We start from the raw sequence: 6,091 nt of genomic DNA, 5'->3' as shown, positions 1-6,091 counted from the left end.
TTTCCCTGATTACTTGAAGATTTTAGCTCTCTGTTAATCTATCACCAATTCTCTGGTGTTGCATCTTTCCTCAAAGTATTGTTATTTTTATTTCCATATTTAGATTTTGATCTATCTGAAGTTTAACTTCATATATATATATATATATATATATATATAATCTGAAACCAGGATCTATTTCTAATTGTACACCTACATTACTGAAATTCTACACATTACACTTTTGAAACAATGCACCAAAAGGTGGAGAAGGAAGTGATATTAATGACAGAATTTCATTTGTATAGTGCTTGAAATATAAATTATCAGGTATTTTCATCTTGTCTCACATGTACTTTGTAATTTGCATGGACTATCATTATCAGTTTCACAGCTAAAAAGAAGAAATTGAGCTTCACGATTTAGGTTTTATGCCTAGGGTTGTATTTAATACATGGTGAAGCCAAGTATATGTCCTATAATTTAATGTTCACTTTATTACATTACTATAGAACTTACAGAATGGGAATAACTGGAACATTATAAATATATGTCATTCCATGATTCCATTTATTTGATAGAAATGGGTATGATAATGAAAGAGAAAAAAATATGTGTTAAAAAATTATTTGATTAAGCTCTAGGACTCATTCAGTTGAGGTCTCTAGTTAGTAAAATGATTTCTTATCTCCTGGTTGTTTTGTAATTGATTACAAACTATCTGTATTGAATGGAAAGAGGGAAATTATGACAATGGAGATTAACATAAGATTAAAATCCTCAGTTATTTAATACAAGTTCATTACATGAGGATGCAAGATGAGTTGCAAGGATATTTCAAATGGAAGGTAGGTAAAGACTTAGAGTCAAGAATTTTGCTCTCTGTTTTTCAATATCATTTCATTTGCACACTATATTTTTTATTAGTTTCAGGTGCACAAAACAATGTAATAGTTAGACATTTATCATTTATATCTCTCACACTATGTCAACCCCCTTCCCCCATCCACTATCCCTCTGACATCGCACACAGCCATTACATTTCCACTGTCTCTATTCCTAATGCTGTACTCCGCTTCTAGTAACTATATACATCTCTATCTATCTATCTATCTATCTATCTATCTATCTATCTATCTATCTATCTATCTATCCACACACACACAAGGAGAAAAATGCATTTGCCAAATTGACAGTTTCATATCAGGTACTAGGGAATGTATTAACTTACTCAAGTGATGAAACCACAGGTGGTACAGCAACTGCACTTGGAATAACCATCTGGTTAGACTTCAGTAACCTACTATCATTCTCCAAGATCCATCTATCTTCTTCACAGACCAAATAAGCAAGTTGAATGGAGATGGGATGGAAATCACCACCACCCCTGCATTTTTCAAGTCCTTGATAGTAGGTGACACTAACCTCCACAGTCCCTGTAGGAAGGTGGTGTTGCTTTTGGTTTAGTATTTCCTAGGTACAGGTAGTTAATAGGCTTTGAGTGGAACCAGAGACAGGACTCATTAAGAAGCAAGAGGTAGGACAACACGATGGCCATGTACCTTATTCTGAGCACCAAGAATCCCAAGGTGGAGGGCTGTACTATCATGATAAGGCCCTTTCCTTCCTCTCACCCCAACAGTTGTAGTCCTTCCCCAACCAGGGAGGTTCAGCCGGAGGTCTATGTCCCCCAACAAAAGGAAACTGTAGAGTCTGCTATTCCCACCTGGCTCTGCAAGACTGATCAGCAAAATAGCTTCCACTTGAACTTTCCCACCATAACAGCACTCAGTCCACAGATCAGGGGACATATGTGAGTATTCTGTCAGCTACAGAGTGTATCTATTTCAATGGTGCATTCCAGAAAAGAAAAATAATCACAGGATGATTTTGGAGACCCCTGGGTCCACTGGGGGAAGGAATTAAAACTGAGGATCTGACCTTCATAAGGCCCTACTCTGACTTGTGGGTCACAATGACATTTTGGTTCTCCTGGAATAAATGTCGGTTCAGAGCCAGTAGTCTCCACGGAGTCAGCTGAGGCCTCCGTTGCCACTGCATTGTACGGATAGATAACTTCTCCCTTCACCCAAAGTTACTTCCCTCATCCTCAAAGCTCTTATTTTCAAGAGCATATACTATTAAAGCTTCTATACAGAAATATCAGCGTTTCAGAGTTTATTGCCTAAGAAATCTTACTTAAAAAAAAAGTGATTATTTTCCTGACCCATTTCATATTTTTTAAGCGAATAAAAACAATTTATCACATCTTGGCTCTAGTTGCCTTCTTCTTAGTTTTTATTATAGCTCCCTATTTTAGTTATTTTTCATCCACTCAATAAATGAGCATGCTCTAATTACAGACACCATTATGCCTGAGATTACACAATAAGTAATGGACTTCTGGTTTTTGGTCTGCTATGTGAGGAGCTTGGAAATTATCACTCCCATCCACACAACAAAAAAAGGAGAACACACATTGTTGGGAAAGATCTGCTTTTTGTCTCATTTGCTGCTGGCGAGAACAGGGGGGAAGCTAAGCGCGGCCAGGGGAGGCTGGGTTCATCTGCCTGTGACAATGGGACTGGATGTTTGAGGAGCACAGTGGCAACTCTGTGCCCCTTTTTAAAATAATAATTCATTACTTTGTTGAAAAAATGCTCATTTTTTCCATTTTAAAATTGTGGTTTATACACACAGAAGATGCATACAAAATATATGTGCATACATGCCCCGACCAGCGGGGCATTCAACAGGGACCGAAGGGAGACACCCTGAAAAGAGAAAATAGGAGGCGCGAAGAAATGGAGGCAAGACAAAGTTCTGATCAAGCCTCAAATTTTTTATTGCAGCTACAAGATTATATGGGTTAGGGTAAACTGGGCGGGGAGTGAATGAGGAAGGAGAGAGCGGAATGAGGAAGGGGCTTTACTTATCAGAGACGTGACCTTCTAAGGGCAAACTGACGGTTCCAGGAATTAGGTCATGTGCTGCCGGATAGCATAGTTTCTCTGAGTCAGGCTCCTACACATACATATGAATCACCATAATATTATAAAGTTGTTTGAGGTGATTGCCATTGAGAATACATTATTCCTCGTTATGGAGCATGTGAACAGAGGGAACCTGTTGCTGCACGATGGAGAATGAGGCCTGAGGCAAATTCTGGCAGCTCCCAGGGGGCATTGTGCACAGGGACTGGAAGCAATGGAACATGCTCTTTGAGGAGGAAATGAACACAAAAATGGCAAACTTCAGCCTCAGTGATGAGTTTACCAGCAATAAGCTGAGCACATTCTGTGGCAGCCCCAGAACTCTTCCTGGTGCCAAAACTATGACTGTCTCTAAGCAGATGTGTGGAGGTTGGGAGTAGTTCTATATAAGATGTTCACTGGGAACATGCCTTTTGTGAGAGAGGACTTTGGCAGGGATACTGAACGGGAAACACCACATCCCATTTTTCATATCTTTCAAAAGTGAAAAGCTGTTGAAAAAATTGATGACTCTTGACTCCTACAACAGTGGAAGGTTAAAAGAAGTTATGAGGGACTAACGGCTAAATATGGGCTGGGAGGAATAACTCAAGCCTTATACTGAGCCACGCTGTGACAACACAGACCCTGCATGACAGAGGTCATGATGAACGTGGGGTTTGAGTGGAATGATGTAGGACTCATTAAGAGGCAAGAGGTACAATGGCCTCATATCTTATCCAAAGCACCAAGAATCCCAAGGTGGAGGTCTGTACTATCACTGTCAGGCCCTTCTCTTCCCCTTACCCCAAAGGCCATAATCCTTTCCCAACCAGGAGGTTCAGCTGGAAGTCTCTGCACCCAGCCCCTACCCCCAATAAAAAGAAACTGTAGTGAGTCTGTTATTCCCACTTGGATCTGCAAGACAGATCAGCAGCCCGAGGAACAGGAGTCAGGGCAGAAGGCCAAAGAGCCTGCCACTTCCCCAGCAAGCCCAGAGTTGAAGACTGACACCCCAGCCCAGACCCCCACCATGGGCTTGGGGGCTCCTCCTCCTCCTCCTACACCAGCAGCAGCAGAGTCCCAGAGGGACCTAACTTTCCCCAGGGTGTGTCCTACAAGGAAAACTCCTTCCACACTGGACAGCTTGATGGTGTGACCCCAGCTTATTATTCTGGTCACAACCAGGGTTGGCAGGGGGTGGCTGGGAAGTTCTTGAACCTTATTTTAAGAAAGTTCTGCTTCAGGTCATCCGAGCAGCATGGCAAATGGGACAGGGTAGAGCCAATTGAAATTGTGGACAGCCAAAGCAGAACCACAAAGATTCTGGGAAGGTCAAGTCAGGCTCCTTGTATCTTAAATGTTGAACTTGAAGATGCTGAACTCTAGGGATCCCAGCCATGTGGTGTGCAAAATTGGCCAAAGGCTGGAGGGAAACCAGGTGGAAATGGTGCAAGGAGTACACAGTGTGTGTGCAAGGACCCCTGGGCAAGAGGATTCGATCCAGCAGATGATGGGGGTGTGCAAACTGCCACGGCGGTCTCTGCACAGGATTAAAATCAGGAGGGTATCTAGCACTTCCATGACCTTCAGAAACATTGTATCCAAACATCTGTTTACCTAGAAGGAGGACCTGGATCCTCCTGGGGTCAAGAGGGCAAGCTGCCCTCCCTGCAGGTATGCCACTCGGTGCCCACCTAGGTGAAACTTCAGAGACTGGACTGTTTTTCCTGGGGCCCTTCTCCCTTTCCCTGCTGTTCTTTTCTTTCATGTTTTACAGAGGAGGAAGTTCTGATTAAAGTACTTGGTTTTTCCAAATCTTGTAATAAACCTGATGTTTCAGAAAGATGTGTCTGATACTGTTTTGCATCATTCCTGCACAGAATTGGGGCTGTACAGCCTCCAGCTTGAGAAGCATATGGTGATGTAGTATTTGGACTTAATCAGAACTTAATCAGAACAATTAAGTTTTAAAAAGAGAATTATCATGGTAACTCCCAACAGCAACAAATGTGGTTCCAAAGGAAAAAGGCTGAGCCACGCTGCAGGTTGGAAATGCAAAATTGTGTGTAAACCTCCTACACTTTTATTACCTAAAATTTGCAGGACAGGGGAGGGGTCCTGTTGTTTGTGTTAACTGTGACCAAGAGGTTCACAATAGGATAACAAAGACCCATGACCCAGCCTGTGTGGGGAGTCAGAGAAGTGACGTGGGTGTGGGGCCCCAAGAGGCTTAGGGATCACTTATTTGTGCAGTTGAGTTTCCTGACTATAATGCAAGAGTCTGGCCTTTCCCTTTTCCCCATCAGGAAGTGACTCTGATGCGGGTGTTTTACCACAGGAAATAAAAAGAGGCATGGGGGGGCAAAAGGAAGCTGGAATGTTAGACACATACAAGACAGGTGGGAAGAGAGGCTGGGGAGTGGGGGGTAAGACCAGCACTCCTTGTTTCTAGGACCACCCCTGCTGGTGCAATTTGCTCTGTATCTCCAAACTTAAACATCCTCCAGTTCAGGGCCTGAAAGCAGTCAGCTCTGATGATAGAACACTCTGCTAAGGAGACTTTCTCCACCTGTGAACTCTGACCTTGTCTGTCTGGGCTAGTGACTGCCTCTGCCCTCCCTTGTTAGTCCAAGTTCAGTTCTACAGGAAGAGCTTTAGGTTTGTTCCAAAGAGCAGGGGATCTGTGAGCAGGGAATGACATGATCCACTTCCACCAGACAAGATGCCACAAGCACAGTGGGCTCTGGGTGGGAGAGACTTTCATTCAGTCAGACCCCCAGCGTTTGCCAGCAAATCTAATGACAAACACACACCAGCCCATGATTTTCAGCTGTTTCTGGAAATATGAATGACTTAGTATAATTTGTCTGATGTACAATCTTTCATATAACATGAAAGAAAACAGTGTAGAGAGTGGTCAAGTGGTAGAATAGAACATTAAAAGGGATATGGCAAAGACGTCCATTTGTCCCAATAAATAGCCTGGTCTACTTCGTTCTCAGAGCAACGAAACACCTAACTTACAGCTGGGCACATACCCACCCAAGATGACAGAGTTCCCAGCCTCCTCTGTAGCTAGGCTGGGAGTGTGACTAAGCTCTCCCTCCATTATCAGAAGGGAAACAACTTGTGCAACA

This window comes from Rhinolophus sinicus, linkage group LG02 (assembly GCF_036562045.2).
Source record: "Rhinolophus sinicus isolate RSC01 linkage group LG02, ASM3656204v1, whole genome shotgun sequence".
Taxonomy (NCBI): domain Eukaryota; kingdom Metazoa; phylum Chordata; class Mammalia; order Chiroptera; family Rhinolophidae; genus Rhinolophus; species Rhinolophus sinicus.
This window is presented reverse-complemented; position numbering follows the sequence as displayed.